This window comes from Schistocerca gregaria, unplaced genomic scaffold, assembly GCF_023897955.1.
Source record: "Schistocerca gregaria isolate iqSchGreg1 unplaced genomic scaffold, iqSchGreg1.2 ptg000333l, whole genome shotgun sequence".
NCBI lineage: Eukaryota > Metazoa > Arthropoda > Insecta > Orthoptera > Acrididae > Schistocerca > Schistocerca gregaria.
In genome coordinates, this window is record NW_026061799.1 from 8,635,568 (window position 1) to 8,654,830 (window position 19,263).

At 26.0% G+C, this 19,263-nt stretch overlaps 1 protein-coding gene and 2 long non-coding RNA genes across 3 annotated transcripts in view; 2 read left to right on the forward strand and 1 right to left on the reverse strand.

The window, feature by feature from the left end:
• Positions 1-19,263, reverse strand: part of LOC126306435 (uncharacterized) — a 212,163-nt gene that overhangs the window by 29,600 nt on the left and 163,300 nt on the right. The gene's annotated exons all lie outside the window — the stretch shown is intronic.
• LOC126306420 (NADH-ubiquinone oxidoreductase chain 5-like) overlaps positions 1-19,263 on the forward strand; it is a 211,580-nt gene that overhangs the window by 15,032 nt on the left and 177,285 nt on the right. The gene's annotated exons all lie outside the window — the stretch shown is intronic.
• Positions 8,043-19,263, forward strand: part of LOC126306433 (uncharacterized) — a 153,718-nt gene continuing 142,497 nt past the window's right edge. The window contains exon 1 of the long non-coding RNA XR_007553533.1: positions 8,043-8,743. This is a non-coding gene — a long non-coding RNA (uncharacterized LOC126306433). The remainder of the gene's footprint in view (positions 8,744-19,263) is intronic.

Consider the following 19,263-nt stretch of genomic DNA (forward strand, 5'->3'; position numbering starts at 1 on the left):
AAAATAATAAAGTAGGTAATTAGATATAATAGGAATTGGCTGCTCCTTACAAATTAACTTAATAGCATCTCTAAATGGCTGAGGAATTCCAACAAAACCTACCTTATTTGGACCCTTTCGAATCTGAATATAACCTAAAACCTTACGCTCTAATAAAGTTAAAAAGGCAACACTAATTAAAACACAAATAACCAATAAAAGAAAATTCAAAATAAATATAAATAAATCATAAAGTATCAATACTATTTGTAGAAAAAATCTACATAAATGAATTCTAAATTCAACACATTAATCTGTCAAAATAGTAAATAAATTAATATTAATCAATATAACAAAAAATATTTTAACCATATGGTCCTTTCGTACTAATATGGATTAACAATCTTAGGATAGAAACCGACCTGGCTCACGCCGGTCTCAACTCAGATCATGTAAGAATTTAAAGGTCGAACAGACCTAATCATTGGGCTCCTGCACCCAAAATTTTTCTTAATCCAACATCGAGGTCGCAATCTGCTTTGTCGATATGAGCTCTCAAAAACAATTACGCTGTTATCCCTAAGGTAACTTAATCTGATGATCATAAATTATGGATCAAAATAACAAACATAAATAAGTGATATAATAATGAAGAGTTTATCTATTCTTCATGTCACCCCAACAAAACATCATCATTAAATATAGAAAGACAAACAAAAAACTATATAAAAGTAAAATGTCAAGCTCTATAGGGTCTTCTCGTCCTAAAGAAGAATTTAAGCCTTTTGACTCAAAAGTTAAATTCAAAAATTTATTAAGAGACAGTTGATTTCTCGTCAAGCCATTCATTCCAGCCACTAATTAAGAGACTAATGATTATGCTACCTTTGCACGGTCAAAATACCGCGGCTCTTTAAAAATACGCTCAGTGAGCAGGCCAGACCTCAAAATATAAACAAGAGGACATGTTTTTGATAAACAGGCGGAAATCAATTTTGCCTAGTTCCTTATAATAAGTTCACAAGGTAAAAATTTCATACAAATAAATATACTAATTCTATCATTATTACAAAAATTTTAAAATTAAATTAATAATCTTAATAAAAAACCTAAAATATTTATAAAATCAAAATAAAAAATAATGAACTAAAACGTAATCTTAAAGATAGTTGGTTTAAAGCTTACTATTATATTTCTATAAAATAAATTATAGGTTATTAACTTCAAAGCTTATCCCTTAAAGAATAAATAAGTTAATATTTTTACTTAAAAAATTAAATAAAAACAAATAACTTTAAAAAATTAAATTTTTTCTTAAGAAACTAGATATCTTGGGAAACGATTAACATCTCATTTCTATAAATAATTTAATAATAATTATGATACATTAACTATAAATTATTTATAAATCAACCCAAATCGAGACAAGTAAAATAAATACTAAAATTTTGATAAACCCTGATACAAAAGGTACAATAAATAAAATCTACTTAAAAAAATTTAAAATAATATTTCATAAAACACTTACATTACCAATAAACTATAATTTAAAAAATCAATTCTATAAAATATACTAAGACAAAAATACAATAAAATTATTTATATTAAATAATTAAATAAACAAAAAATAAATATAATAAAATAAATAATCAAGATATCCTGATTTGCACAGAAAAATTTTCAGTGTAAATGAAACACTTTACTAATAAGTTATATCTTGAAACTCTTCCTAGATACACTTTCCAGTACATCTACTATGTTACGACTTATCTCATCTAAATTGAAGCTACTTTAAAATAAAATAGAATAATCAATAATGAGAGCGACGGGCGATGTGTACACATCTCATAGCCAATATCAGTTAAATTAAATAAATTAAATTACTATCAAATCCACCTTCATTAACAGTATTTCACTATCAAATCTGTTATAAACAAAAATCTATTGTAACCCACCTCCTCTTAACTATAAGCTGCACCTTGACCTGAAATATTTTATAATTATAAATCTTGAGAATTATAACTCTAAAAAGATTCTCTGATAACGGAGATATACAAACAAATAAATTAAGTAGAGTAAATCGTGTATTATCAATCATGGGGTAGGTTCCTCTGAATGGAATGAGATACCGCCAAATTCTTTGGGTTTAAAGACCTTAACTAATAGTACCCTGGTAAATATAATTAACATTTAAAATAATAGGGTATCTAATCCTAGTTTATTATTTAAATTTCACAGATTCATAAAAAGGGCCACAAATAAATTTTAACATTTCACCTTACAAATTTATATTTCAACCCTAATAATATAAACAACTGTTTTAACCAATAATATTCACTTGTATCAATCGTATAACCGCGGCTGCTGGCACGAATTATGCCGATACTAAATCAATTGCTAAATCCAAAATCACTTGATAATTAAATCAAATTACTGCAAAAAGAACATTTAGTCTAACAAAACTTACATATAATACAAAGAAAAAGTGAATAAACAAGCAAGAATAAAACTTTTAAAAATAAAAAATAAGATAATTTTAAATCTATTAATTCAGGAAAAAATAAAAGATTCAAATATTTAAAGAAAAAAAAGAAAAAAACCACAAACATTAACAAAAAAAAAAGAAACGCCCCTATGTATGACCACAACAACTTCTCTATTACATATAATTAAAGATTAATATGGAACATGTATAGCAATAAATGTATTATATTCTTTCTTATTTAATCTTTCTTTTCACTAATAAATAAAGAAAGATTAAATAATATAATAAATATATTTTATACAATTATGTAATTTAATATAATATGTTATTAATATGAATTCTTTTTTTTATATTAAGTTAACTTACATATATATTAGTTAAATAATCTAATTATAAATAATTTACATAATTATATTATTATAATTAATATAATTATTTATATTAATTATAATATTTTATATTTAAATTAATAATTTTATTTATTATATCTAATTATAATAATATTAAATATTAAATTACATATTATTATATATATTATATTATAATAACCTATTTTAAGCTAAAAACATAAGTAGCTATAATCCTAGGTAAATAATTGCATTAAAATAATCAATTGATAATGGTAAGATGAACTTATAATACTTTAATTTCAATTAAATGTAATATATTAATATAAATTATTTATTATATATATATATAAAAAAATAAAATGAGCAGGATAAATTAATCCTAATTAAACAAAATAATACATAAAAGAATTTCAAAAAAAAACTTTCGATTTATATATTAAATAAATGAAGTGCCTGATTAAAGGGTTATCTTGATAGGGTAAATAAAGTAAATAAAATTACCTTCATTAAAATTACATAAGATAGAATTAAACTACCTCCTTTAGTATCAAAAACTAACGTGCATCATACACCTTAATGTAAAAAGGTAAGCTAAACAAGCTAATGGGTTCATACCCCATTTATAGAGGTATCAATCCTCTCCTTTTTAATGACCAACAACTCTACAAAACTTCTCTTCCTATCAACATTAATGATAGGAACGATCCTGTCCATTTCATCAAATTCCTGATTTGGGGTTTGAATAGGACTTGAGATCAACTTACTTTCATTTATTCCGCTCCTAACAAGAAATAAAAATATAATAATAAATGAATCATCAATTAAATATTTTATTGTCCAAGCAATAGCATCGACAATATTATTATTTTCAATTTTGCTGATTCAAATAAAATATCCCATGGGATGGGAAACAGAATTTATCCCATCAATAATAATTAGATCTAGACTATTATTAAAGATTGGAGCTGCACCTTCCCATTTCTGATTTCCAGAAGTTATAGGAGCATCAAGATGAAATAATTGTTTAACATTAATAACATGACAAAAAATCGCCCCAATAATGGTCTTATCTTATTGTATTCAATTAAGAACTTTTATTTGAACAATTATTATCTTAAGAATTATTATTGGGGCAATAGGAGGTTTAAATCAAACATCCTTACGACAACTTTTAGCATATTCATGAATCAGACATCTAGGTTGAATAATTAGATCATTAACAGTCAGAGAAAACATCTGAGAACTATACTTCATTATTTACTCACTATTAAGATTAATTATAGTTTTATTATTTAAGCAAATAAATTTATTTTTCATAAATCAAATTTATTCAGCCAGAAATATAAAAACCGAAATTAAATTCATAATATTCTTATCTTTATTATCTTTAGGTGGACTACCACCATTCCTTGGATTCTTACCAAAATGAATTGTAATACAATCATTAATAGAAAACAATATAACAACTATTATAACTATTATAGTTGTATTAACTACAATTACACTCTACTACTATATACGTATTAGATTCTCAGCTCTAATTATATCATACACAGAAAATTCGTGATCTATAAAGATAAAGTCCCAAAAATCAAGAATCATTCTTCCTATAACAGTAATAATTTCAACAATAGGATTGATTTCAACATCAACCTTAATTTCATTATACTAAGGACTTTAGACGTAGAATTTGACACTTATATAACACCAGAACAAGACCTAGAAAATGATGGATTCCGACTACTAGATGTAGATAACCGAACAATCCTACCAATAAATACAGAAGTACGAGTATTAACAAGAGGATCAGATGTTCTACACTCATGAGCAGTTCCTGCATTAGGGGTTAAAACTGATGCAACGCCAGGTCGGTTAAATCAAGGAACATTCACAATAAATCGACCTGGATTATTCTTTGGACAATGCTCAGAAATCTGTGGAGCAAACCACAGATTTATACCAATTGTAATTGAAAGAACTTCAGTAAATTTATTTATTAAGTGATTATCTAAGATAATTTAAGGAGTTAGTTAAAATAAATAACATTAGAGTGTCAATCTAAAGTAACTAAAAAAAATTAGTACACCTTGAAATTCATCAGATGACTGAAAGTAAGTAATGGTCTCTTAAACCAAATAATAGTAAATTAACGACTACTTCAGATGGGGAAATTATATCCAAATCCCTCAAATATCCCCTCTTATATGATTCTCACTATTCATTATATTTTCAGCTACATTAATCTTGTTTAATCAAATAAACTTCTTCTCATTTAAACCTAACCTTATTAAAAGAGCAGAAAAAGGAACAATTGAAATAAAGAACTTAAATTGAAAATGATAACAAATCTATTCTCAACATTTGACCCATCAACTAACATCTTTAATTTATCATTAAGTTGAACTAGAACATTTCTAGGACTATTATTAATCCCATCACTATTTTGACTTACACCATCACGAATTAACATTATCTGAAATAAACTAAATTTAACCTTACATAATGAATTTCAAACACTTCTTGGACCAAAATCATTTAATGGAACAACATTCATTTCATCTCAATTTTTATTATAATATTATTTAACAATTTCATAGGATTATTCCCTTATTTTTTACTAGAACAAGACATTTAGCATTAACATTTGCAATTGCCCTACCTATATGGCTAAGATTTATATTATTTGGATGAATTAACCATACTAATCATATATTTACACACCTTGTACCACAAGGTACACCGCCTGCATTAATATCATTTATAGTACTAATTGAAACAATTAGTAATGTTATTCGACCAGGTACATTAGCAGTACGGTTGGCAGCAAATATAATTGCAGGACACTTATTATTAACCTTATTAGGAAACACAGGACCATCTATAGCAATAAACTTAATCTCATTACTAATTATTGGACAAATACTTCTATTAATTCTAGAATCAGCAGTAGCAATAATTCAAGCCTATGTTTTCTCAATTCTAAGAACTCTATATTCTAGAGAAGTATATTAAACCTATGTTAACAACTCACTCAAACCACCCATTCCACTTAGTAGACTATAGACCTTGACCATTAACAGGAGCAATTGGAGCAATCGTCCTAGTATCAGGACTACCAAATGATTCCACCTATTTAATATTAACTTATTCATAATTGGATTTGGAATTACCCTACTAACTATAATTCAATGATGACGAGATGTAGTACGAGAAGGAACATATCAAGGATTACATACAGGATTTGTATCAATTGGATTACGATGAGGAAGTAAATGAAAGTAAGTTGATCTCAAGTCCTATTCAAACCCCAAATCAGGAATTTGATGAAATGGACAGGATCGTTCCTATCATTAATGTTGATAGGAAGAGAAGTTTTGTAGAGTTGTTGGTCATTAAAAAGGAGAGGATTGATACCTCTATAAATGGGGTATGAACCCATTAGCTTGTTTAGCTTACCTTTTTACATTAAGGTGTATGATGCACGTTAGTTTTTGATACTAAAGGAGGTAGTTTAATTCTATCTTATGTAATTTTAATGAAGGTAATTTTATTTACTTTATTTACCCTATCAAGGTAACCCTTTAATCAGGCACTTCATTTATTTAATATATAAATCGAAAGTTTTTTTTTCTTTTATGTATTATTTTGTTTAATTAGGATTAATTTATCCTGCTCTTTTTATTTTTTTTATATATATATATATAATAAATAATTTATATTAATATATTACATTTAATTGAAATTAAAGTATTATAAGTTCATCTTACCATTATCAATTGATTATTTTAATGCAATTATTTACCTAGGATTATAGCTACTTATGTTTTTAGCTTAAAATAGGTTATTATAATATAATATATATAATAATATGTAATTTAATATTTAATATTATTATAATTGGATATAATAAATAAAATTATTAATTTAAATATAAAATATTATAATTAATATAAATAATTATACTAATTATAATAATATAATTATGTAAATTATCTATAATTAGATTATTTAACTAATATATATGAAAGTTAACTTAATATAAAAAAAGAATTCATATTAATAACATATTATATTAAATTACATAATTGTATAAAATATATTTATTATATTATTTAATCTTTCTTTATTTATTAGTGAAAAGAAAGATTAAATAAGAAAGAATATAATACCTTTATTGCTATACATGTTCCATATTAATCTTTAATTATATATAATAGAGAAGTTGTTGTGGTCATACATAGGGGTGTTTCTTTCTTTTTTTGTTAATGTTTGTGGTTTTTTTCTTTTTTTTCTTTAAATATTTGAATCTTTTATTTTTTCCTGAATTAATAGATTTAAAATTTTCTTATTTTTTATTTTTAAAAGTTTTATTCTTGCTTGTTTATTCACTTTTTCTTTGTATTATATGTAAGTTTTGTTAGACTAAATGTTCTTTTTGCAGTAATTTGATTTAATTATCAAGTGATTTTGGATTTAGCAATTGATTTAGTATCGGCATAATTCGTGCCAGCAGCCGCGGTTATACGATTGATACAAGTGAATATTATTGGTTAAAACAGTTGTTTATATTATTAGGGTTGAAATATAAATTTGTAAGGTGAAATGTTAAAATTTATTTGTGGCCCTTTTTATGAATCTGTGAAATTTAAATAATAAACTAGGATTAGATACCCTATTATTTTAAATGTTAATTATATTTACCAGGGTACTATTAGTTAAGGTCTTTAAACCCAAAGAATTTGGCGGTATCTCATTCCATTCAGAGGAACCTACCCCATGATTGATAATACACGATTTACTCTACGTAATTTATTTGTTTGTATATCTCCGTTATCAGAGAATCTTTTTAGAGTTATAATTCTCAAGATTTATAATTATAAAATATTTCGGTCAAGGTGCAGCTTATAGTTAAAAGGAGGTGGGTTACAATAGATTTTTGTTTATAACGGATTTGATAGTGAAATACTGTTAATGAAGGTGGATTTGATAGTAATTTAATTTATTTAACTTAACTGATATTGGCTCTGAGATGTGTACACATCGCCCGTCGCTCTCATTATTGATTATTCTATTTTATTTTAAAGTAGCTTCAATTTAGATGAGATAAGTCGTAACATAGTAGATGTACTGGAAAGTGTATCTAGGAAGAGTTTCAAGATATAACTTATTAGTAAAGTTTTCATTTACACTGAAAATTTTTCTGTGCAAATCAGGATATCTTGATTATTTATTTTATTATATTTATTTTTTGTTTATTTAATTATTTAATATAAATAATTTTATTGTGTTTTTGTCTTAGTATATTTTATAGAATTGATTTTTTAAATTATAGTTTATTGGTAATGTAAGTGTTTTATGAAATATTATTTAAAATTTTTTTAAGTAGATTTTATTTATTGTACCTTTTGTATCAGCGTTTATCAAAATTTTAGTATTTATTTTACTTGTCTCGATTTGGGTTGATTTATAAATAATTTATAGTTAATGTATCATAATTATTATTAAATTATTTATAGAAATGAGATGTTAATCGTTTCCCAAGATATCTAGTTTCTTAAGAAAAAATTTAATTTTTTAAAGTTATTTGTTTTTATTTAATTTTTTAAGTAAAAATATTAACTTATTTATTCTTTAAGGGATAAGCTTTGAAGTTAATAACCTATAATTTATTTTATAGAAATATAATAGTAAGCTTTAAACCAGCTATCTTTAAGATTACGTTTTAGTTCATTATTTTTTATTTTGATTTTATAAATATTTTAGGTTTTTTATTAAGATTATTAATTAAATTTTAAAATTTTTGTAATAATGATAGAATTAGTATATTTATTTGTATGAAATTTTTACCTTGTGAACTTATTATAAGGAACTAGGCAAAATTGATTTCCGCCTGTTTATCAAAAACATGTCCTCTTGTTTATATTTTGAGGTCTGGCCTTCTCACTGAGCGTATTTTTAAAGAGCCACGGTATTTTGACCGTGCAAAGGTAGCATAATCATTAGTCTCTTAATTAGTGGCTGGAATGAATGGCTTGACGAGAAATCAACTGTCTCTTAATAAATTTTTGAATTTAACTTTTGAGTCAAAAGGCTTAAATTCTTCTTTAGGACGAGAAGACCCTATAGAGCTTGACATTTTACTTTTATATAGTTTTTTGTTTGTCTTTCTATATTTAATGATGATGTTTTCTTGGGGTGACATGAAGAATAGATAAACTCTTCATTATTATATCATTTATTTATGTTTGTTATTTTGATCCATAATTTATGATCATAAGATTAAGTTACCTTAGGGATAACAGCGTAATTGTTTTTGAGAGCTCATATCGACAAAGCAGATTGCGACCTCGATGTTGGATTAAGAAAAATTTTGGGTGCAGGAGCCCAATGATTAGGTCTGTTCGACCTTTAAATTCTTACATGATCTGAGTTCAGACCGGCGTGAGCCAGGTCGGTTTCTATCCTAAGATTGTTAATCCATATTAGTACGAAAGGACCATATGGTTAAAATATTTTTTGTTATATTGATTAATATTAATTTATTTACTATTTTGACAGATTAATGTGTTGAATTTAGAATTCATTTATGTAGATTTTTTCTACAAATAGTATTGATACTTTATGATTTATTTATATTTATTTTGAATTTTCTTTTATTGGTTATTTGTGTTTTAATTAGTGTTGCCTTTTTAACTTTATTAGAGCGTAAGGTTTTAGGTTATATTCAGATTCGAAAGGGTCCAAATAAGGTAGGTTTTGTTGGAATTCCTCAGCCATTTAGAGATGCTATTAAGTTAATTTGTAAGGAGCAGCCAATTCCTATTATATCTAATTACCTACTTTAATATTTTTCCCCTGTTTTTAATTTAATGATTTCTTTAGCCGTTTGAGTAATTTTTCCTTATTTAACTTATATGTGTTCTTTTTCTTATGGATTTTTATTTTTTTTATGTTGTACCTGATTAGGTGTTTATACTGTTATAATTGCTGGTTGATCTTCTAATTCAAATTATTCATTATTAGGTTCTCTTCGTTCTGTTGCTCAAACAATTTCTTATGAAGTTAGTTTAGCTTTAATTTTATTGTCTTTAATTATTTTAATTGGTAGTTTTAATATGTTTGATTTTATAAACTATCAGCTTTATTGTTGATTTATTATTATTTCTTTTCCTTTAGCTTTAGCTTGTTTTGCTTCTTGCTTAGCTGAAACTAATCGTAATCCTTTTGATTTTGCTGAAGGGGAATCTGATTTAGTTTCAGGATTTAATATTGAGTATGGTGCGGGTGGTTTTACTTTAATTTTTTGGCTGAATATAGTAGAATTGTCTTCATAAGAATGTTATTGGCTTTAATTTTTTTGGGCGGTGATTTTTATTCTTTTATATTTTTTATTAAGCTTGCTATTATATCTTTTGGTTTTATTTGGGTTCGTGGAACATTACCACGGTTCCGTTATGATAAATTAATGTACTTAGCTTGAAAAAGTTTTTTACCTTTATCTTTGAATTTTTTTATTTTCTTTGTTGGTTTAAAGATTTTATTTATCTCATTTGTTTAGTGAAATTTTTTGAGAAAAGTTAATAGAAGAGTTAAACTTCTAATTTTATGTTTTCAAAACATATGCTTTTCCTAAGCTAATTAACTTTATTCCTTAACTAATTTATCTCATGCGTTTGCGACATGGACATTAATTAAGAAATATGTGAAGTAAATAATTGTTAAGATTTGACCTGTTATAATATAAGGTTCTTCAACAGGTCGTTTACCAATTCACGTTAGTAAGCATACAACAACTACTATAAATCAGAATAAAATTTGATTAATAGGGTAAAATTGAATGCCTCGGAATGGTGTTTTATTATAAAATGGTAAAATTATTAAGATTCTAATTGATAAAAATAATGCAATAACACCACCTAACTTATTAGGGATAGATCGTAGAATTGCATATGCAAATAGGAAATATCATTCTGGTTGAATGTGAACTGGTGTTACTAATGGGTTGGCAGGTACAAAGTTATCTGGATCTCCTAATAGGTAAGGATTAATTAAACATAGTATAATTAATAATGATGTTATTATTACAAATGTAATAGAATCCTTAAAGGTAAAGTATAGATGGAATGGAATTTTTTCAATATCTCCATTTAGTCCAAGAGGATTATTAGATCCTGTTTGGTGATGAAAAAATAAATGAATTGCTGCTATAGCAGCAATAATAAATGGTAATACAAAATGGAATGTGAAGAATCGATTTAATGTTGCATTATCAACAGCGAATCCTCCTCATACTCATTGGACTAAATCTGTTCCTAAGTATGGGATTGCTGATAATAAATTAGTAATTACTGTTGCACCTCAAAAAGATATTTGGCCTCAGGGTAAGACATATCCTATAAATGCAGTTGCTATAACTAAAAATAAAATCACTGTACCAATTATTCAGGTATGTATATATATATAAGATCCATAGTAAATTCCCCGTCCTACATGTAAGTAAATACAAATAAAAAATATAGATGCTCCATTTGCGTGTAAGGTTCGGATAATTCAACCATTATTTACGTCTCGGCAGATGTGTACTACACTACTGAATGCTATTTCAATATTTGATGTATAATGTATAGCTAAAAATAGTCCAGTTACGATTTGAATTACCAAACATAACCCTAATAGGGATCCAAAATTTCATCAAAATGAAATATTTGTTGGGGCAGGTAAGTCAATTAAAGAGTTATTAATAATTTTAATTAAAGGATGTCTTAATCGTAAGGGTTTATTCATTAGTAATTATCTTATTTTACGAATAGGTCCCTGATTAATATTGGTGATTTTAACAACTGCTAGTAGTGCTAAAAATAAATAAATTATTATTATTATTGTAATAATGAATGTTGGTCTATTATATAATTTTTCTAAAGATATTGTTATTTCTTGATAATTGATTGAATTATCAATATTTATAGTTTCGGTGTTTTTGAAAAAGTCTATAAATATAGATATATCTAGAATAATTAATATTAATATGATAAATACTCACATTATTAATGTAATAATTATAGTGATTGATTTAGGCTGAAATATTTCGTTTGATGCAATTCTTGTAATGTAAATAAATAATACTAGTATACCACCAAGAAATGTTAAAAATAAAATATATGATAATCAATATCTTTCTACTATTGTTCCTGTTATTAATCCAACTAGGAAGGTTTGAAGGATAATAAAAAGCATTATTGATATTGGGTGTCTAAATTTAATAAAATTAATATTTATTACATTTGATAATGATATAATTATTATTTTGATCATTTCAGGGGTTAGTTTATTTAAAATACCGGTTTTGGGGACCGATGATGGAAGCTTTTCCACCTCTGAAGTTTTAAAAGTGGGGGCTGGACTTATTTCCGGTTTACAAGACCGGCGTTTTTTTTAAACTATTAAAACTAATGTTTATATTCTCTATTTTTACTTCTTTATTGATTTATTTTGCTGGTGTTTATGTTTTTTCTTCTAAACGTAAACATTTATTAATGGTTCTTTTGAGATTAGAATATATTGTTCTTTCTTTATTTATGTTAGTTATTGTTTTTCTTATTGAGTTTGATTATGATTATTTTTTTCCTGTTATTTTTTTAGTTTTTTCTGTTTGTGAGGGTGCTTTAGGTCTTTCTATTTTAGTTTCAATAATTCGTTCTCATGGTAATGATTTTTTTAATTCTTTTGGTTTATCTTTATGTTAAAGTATTTATTTATAACTATTTTTTTGATCCCTCTTTGTTTATTAAATAATTGTTGATGGTTGGTTCATTCTTTAATGTTTCTGTCGGGTTTTGTTTTTATAATTTGTGTTTATTCATATGCTGATTTGAATATAATTAGATATTATTTTGGTATTGATTATTTTTCTTTAAGTTTAATTTTACTTAGTTTTTGGATTTGTTCTTTAATAATCACTGCTAGAGGTTCAGTTTATTTAAGTTCATATCATTCTAATTTTTTTGTTGTTATGGTTTTGATTTTAATAATTATGCTTTATTGTTCATTTGCTAGATTAAGTCTTCTTTCTTTTTATATTTTTTTTGAGGCTACATTAGTTCCTACTTTACTTTTCATTTTGGGTTGGGGTTATCAACCTGAGCGTTTGCAGGCTGGTGTTTATTTAATTTTTTATACTTTGGTTGCTAGATTACCTTTATTATTAATTTTATTTAAGGTTTATGATTTTTCTAATACTTTATATTTTCCTTTATTGGTTGATTTCGGTTCTTATTATTTTATGTTTTATGTATTTATAATTTTGGCTTTTTTAGTTAAGATACCTATGTTTTTGGTTCATTTATGACTTCCTAAGGCTCATGTAGAGGCCCCTATTTCAGGTAGAATAATTCTTGCTGGTGTTTTATTAAAGTTAGGTGGTTATGGTATTTTTCGTGTTATAAAGGTTATTTCTTATTTGGGTTTAAAGTTTAATTATTTTTGATTGTCTTTAGGTTTATCTGGGGGTGTTATTGTAAGATTTATTTGTTTTCGTCAGGTTGATTTAAAGTCTTTAATTGCATATTCTTCTGTTGCTCATATAAGAATGGTTATTGGTGGATTGATGACTATGAATTGATGAGGTTGTGTAGGTTCTCTTTCTCTAATGGTTGGTCATGGTTTATGTTCTTCTGGTTTATTTTGTTTATCTAATATTATTTATGAACGTTTAGGTAGACGAAGATTATTAATTAACAAGGGTATAATTAATTTGATGCCAAGAATGGCTTTATGATGATTTCTTTTAAGATCATCAAATATGGCTGCTCCTCCTTCTTTAAATTTGGTAGGTGAAATTAGATTATTAAATAGAATTATATCTTGATCTTCTTTTAGATTCTTTGCTTTGATTTTTTTATCTTTTTTTAGAGCTGTTTATACTTTGTATATATATTCTTATTCTCAGCATGGGAATTATTATTCTGGTGTTTATACTTGTTCTCTTGGTTATTTTCGTGAATATCATCTTTTACTTTTACATTGATTGCCTTTAAATATTCTCTGTTTAAAGGGTGAATATTTCTTTGTTTAGTTTGCTTAAGTATTTTAATTAAAAATATTGTTTTGTGGAATCAATGATATGAAGTTTTTCATCTTAGGCCGTGAATTTATTTTCTATTTGTTCTTTGAGTTTTTTTTCTTTGTTTATTTCGAGAACTATAATTTTTATTTTAGGTATTTATTATTTAATAATTGATTATAGAGTTTTTGTTGAGTGAGAGCTTTTCAATTTAAATGGTTCTATAGTTGTTATAACTTTAATTTTGGATTGAATATCTCTTATTTTTATATCTTTTGTTATATATATTTCTTCTTTGGTTATTTATTATAGAGAGGATTATATATCTGGTGAAAAGAATATAAATCGTTTTAATATTATTGTTTTAATATTTATTCTTTCTATAGGTTTTTTAATTATTAGTCCTAATTTAATTAGAATTTTATTAGGTTGAGATGGTTTAGGTTTAGTTTCTTATTGTTTAGTTATTTATTATCAAAATGTAAAATCTTATAGTGCTGGTATATTAACTGCACTTTCTAATCGTATTGGTGATGTTGCTATTTTAATTTCTATTGCATGAATGTTAAATTTTGGTGGTTGAAATTATATTTATTATTATGATTTTATTTCTAATTCTTTTGAAATAAAGCTCATTACTATATTAATTGTTTTAGCAGCTATAACTAAGAGAGCTCAGATTCCTTTCTCTTCATGACTTCCTGCTGCTATAGCAGCTCCTACTCCTGTTTCTGCTTTAGTTCATTCTTCTACTCTTGTTACTGCTGGTGTTTATTTATTAATTCGTTTTAGACCAATATTGGATACTTATAATTGTGGTTGATTTTTACTTTTAATTGGTTGTATAACTATATTTATGGCTGGATTGGGCGCTAATTTTGAGTTTGATTTAAAGAAGATTATTGCTCTTTCTACTTTAAGACAACTTGGTTTAATAATAAGAATTTTGGCTATAGGTTATCCAAAGCTTGCATTTTTTCATTTATTGGCTCATGCTTTATTTAAGGCATTATTATTTATATGTGCAGGTTCAGTAATTCATAATTTGAAGGATTCTCAGGATATTCGTTTTATAGGATCAATTGTTAATTTCATACCTTTAACTTCAGTTTGTTTTAATGTTTCTAGTTTATCTTTGTGTGGAATACCTTTTTTAGCGGGATTTTATTCAAAGGATTTAATTCTTGAAATGGTTTGTTTAAGATGAATTAATTGTTTAATTTTTTTTCTTTATTTTTTTTCTACTGGTTTAACTGCTTCTTATTCTTTTCGTTTGTTTTATTATTCAATATCTGGTGATAATAATTTTTTTCTAGATTTTCTTTTGATGATAAGGGTTATTATATTTCATTTGGAATAATTGGTCTATTGTTTGTTGCTGTTTTTGGTGGTAGTCTTTTATCTTGATTAATTTTTCCTATTCCTCATGTGATTGCTTTACCTTATTATTTAAAGTTTTTAACTATTACAGTTGTTATTTTAGGTGCTTATTTAGGTTATCTTATTTCTAATTTTGATTTTTCTCATAATTTATTTTCTTTAAGTATACTTTCTTTTGTTAGATTTGCTGGTTCTATATGATTTATACCTTTTCTTTCAACTAAGTTTATTAGATATATTCCTTTAAAAATAGGTTATTATTCATCTAAGTCATTTGATTATGGTTGAGGTGAATTACTTGGTGGTCAAGGTTTATATAGATTATTTATTTATTTAATTGGTTATATTCAAGGTTGATATGATTCTAATTTCAAGATTTATCTTTTAACTTTTATTTTTTGAATATTTATTTTGGTAATATTGTTTTTCGTTTACTTAAATAGCTTATAATTAGAGCGTGACACTGAAGATGTTAAGGAAGTATTTTTACTTTTAAGTATTTATAAATATAGATATATTATTTTTACAGTGAAAATGTAATGTTTTATTTAAACTATATAAATTTTAGAAATGTTAACGGAGTTTAACCGCTAATATAAAAAGTTAGCAGCTTTCATATTGGCTTTACATTTTCCTTAATTGGAACTATTATAGTTCAATTATATTATTAACAGTAATAAGCCTCTTTTTGGCTTCAATTAATAAGAATAAGGGTAGTACATACCAATCTTCCAGGTCGAAACTGACTGCAATATTTCGCTTCTTATTCTATTTAAGGTTGATTGATAATATCAATACTTTTTGAATGCAACCCAAATGTTATATTTAACTACAACCCTTTATTCTGCTCATTGTAATGCTCCTTGGTTTCATTCATGGTATAGTCCTCCTAATAGAACTAGAATAAAAAATATTGTTGATACTGTTCAGATTATAATGTCTGAAGTTTTAAAAATAATTACAATTGGTAGAAATAGTGCAATTTCTACATCAAAAATTAAAAAGATTACTGCGATTAGGAAGAATCGTATTGAGAATGGTATTCGTGCTGATCTTTTTGGATCAAACCCACATTCAAATGGTGATCTTTTTTCTCGATCATTAATTAATTTTTTTGATAGTGTTGTTGCCAGGATTATAACAATTATTGGAATAATAAATCTAATGAAAACTCTTGTTGATAGAATTAGAATTGTTTTTCTTGATTTATATCAAGCTTTCTGATTGGAAGTCAAATGTACTATTTATACTAGAAAAACAATTATCTACCTCATCAATAAATAGAGATATATAAGAATAATCATACTACGTCTACGAAGTGTCAGTATCATGCTGCTGCTTCAAATCCAAAGTGATGTCTTGGTGAAAATTGATTTATTGAGTGTCGAAGTAGACATGTTGATAAAAAGATTGTTCCAATAATTACTTGTAAACCATGGAATCCTGTTGCAACAAAGAATGTTGATCCATAAACTGCATCTGCAATGGTAAAACGTGCTTCTCAATATTCATATGCTTGAAGTATTGTAAAGTATAGTCCTAATAACACTGTGAAGAATAATCCTTGTAGTGCTTGAGTATGATTAGATTCCATTAAACTATGATGTGCTCATGTTACTGTTACTCCTGATGCTAAAAGAATAGCTGTATTAAGTAATGGAATTTGTATAGGGTTAAAGGGTTGAATTCCTATTGGAGGTCATAGTATTCCTAGTTCAATTGTTGGTGCTAATCTTCTTCTAAAGAATGCTCAAAAAAAAGAAACGAAAAATAATACCTCTGATGCAATAAATAAAATTATTCCTCATCGTAATCCAATTGATACAAATCCTGTATGTAATCCTTGATATGTTCCTTCTCGTACTACATCTCGTCATCATTGAATTATAGTTAGTAGGGTAATTCCAAATCCAATTATGAATAAGTTAATATTAAATAGGTGGAATCATTTTGCTAGTCCTGATACTAGGACTATTGCTCCAATTGCTCCTGTTAATGGTCAAGGTCTATAGTCTACTAAGTGGAATGGGTGGTTTGAGTGAGTTGTTAACATAGGTTTAATATACTTCTCTAGAATATAGAGTTCTTAGAATTGAGAAAACATAGGCTTGAATTATTTCTACTGCTGATTCTAGAATTAATAGAACTATTTGTCCAATAATTAGTAATGAGATTAAGTTTATTGCTATAGATGGTCCTGTGTTTCCTAATAAGGTTAATAATAAGTGTCCTGCAATTATATTTGCTGCCAACCGTACTGCTAATGTACCTGGTCGAATAACATTACTAATTGTTTCAATTAGTACTATAAATGATATTAATGCAGGCGGTGTACCTTGTGGTACAAGGTGTGTAAATATATGATTAGTATGGTTAATTCATCCAAATAATATAAATCTTAGCCATATAGGTAGGGCAATTGCAAATGTTAATGCTAAATGTCTTGTTCTAGTAAAAATATAAGGGAATAATCCTATGAAATTGTTAAATAATATTATAATAAAAATTGAGATGAAAATGAATGTGGTTCCATTAAATGATTTTGGTCCAAGAAGTGTTTTAAATTCATTATGTAAGGTTAAATTTAGTTTATTTCAGATAATGTTAATTCGTGATGGTGTAAGTCAAAATAGTGATGGGATTAATAATAGTCCTAGAAATGTTCTAGTTCAATTTAATGATAAATTAAAGATGTTAGTTGATGGGTCAAATGTTGAGAATAGATTTGTTATCATTTTCAATTTAAGTTTTTTATTTCAATTGTTCCTTTTTCTGCTCTTTTAATAAGGTTAGGTTTAAATGAGAAGAAGTTTATTTGATTAAACAAGATTAATGTAGCTGAAAATATAATGAATAGTGAGAATCATATAAGAGGGGATATTTGAGGGATTTGGATATAATTTCCCCATCAGAAGTAGTCGTTAATTTACTATTATTTGGTTTAAGAGACCATTACTTACTTTCAGTCATCTGATGAATTTCAAGGTGTACTAATTTTTTTTAGTTACTTTAGATTGACACTCTAATGTTATTTATTTTAACTAACTCCTTAAATTATCTTAGATAATCACTTAATAAATAAATTTACTGAAGTTCTTTCAATTACAATTGGTATAAATCTGTGGTTTGCTCCACAGATTTCTGAGCATTGTCCAAAGAATAATCCAGGTCGATTTATTGTGAATGTTCCTTGATTTAACCGACCTGACGTTGCATCAATTTTAACCCCTAATGCAGGAACTGCTCATGAGTGTAGAACATCTGATGCTCTTGTTAATACTCGTACTTCTGTATTTATTGGTAGGATTGTTCGGTTATCTACATCTAGTAGTCGGAATCCATCATTTTCTAGGTATTGTTCTGCTGTTATATAAGTGTCAAATTCTACGTCTATGAAGTCTGAATATTCATATCTTCAATATCTTTGTCGTCCAATGGTTTTAATTGTAATTATTGCATCTACTGAATCATCAAGTAAATATAATAGTCATAATGATGGAAGGGCAATAAAAATTAATGTAATTGCTGGTAAAGCTGTTCAGATTGTTTCAATTAAATGTCCATGAAGTATATTACGGTTAGTATAGGCAATAAATAATATATAACTTAGGGCATAACCTACAATTACTGTAATTAATAATAATACGACCATAGTATGATCATGAAAGAATGATAATTGCTCCATTAATGGTGAAGCTCCATCTTGAAGAGATAAATTTGATCATGTTGCCATTAATAAATATTTTCTAATAAAAGGTCAAACCTTTATTTGTAGAGCTTAAATCTACTGCACTAATCTGCCATATTAGAATCTAGAGATTAATGGTAATTCTGAGTAACTATGTTCTGCAGGAGGGTTATTTTGTAGTCATTCTTTTGATCTTCTTATGTTAGCTCTAAATATAATTGCTCGGTTTGTAATCATTCTTTCTCATATAATTACAATGAATATAATGATTCCTACAATAGAAATTGTAGACCCAATTCTTGATACTACGTTTCATGATGTA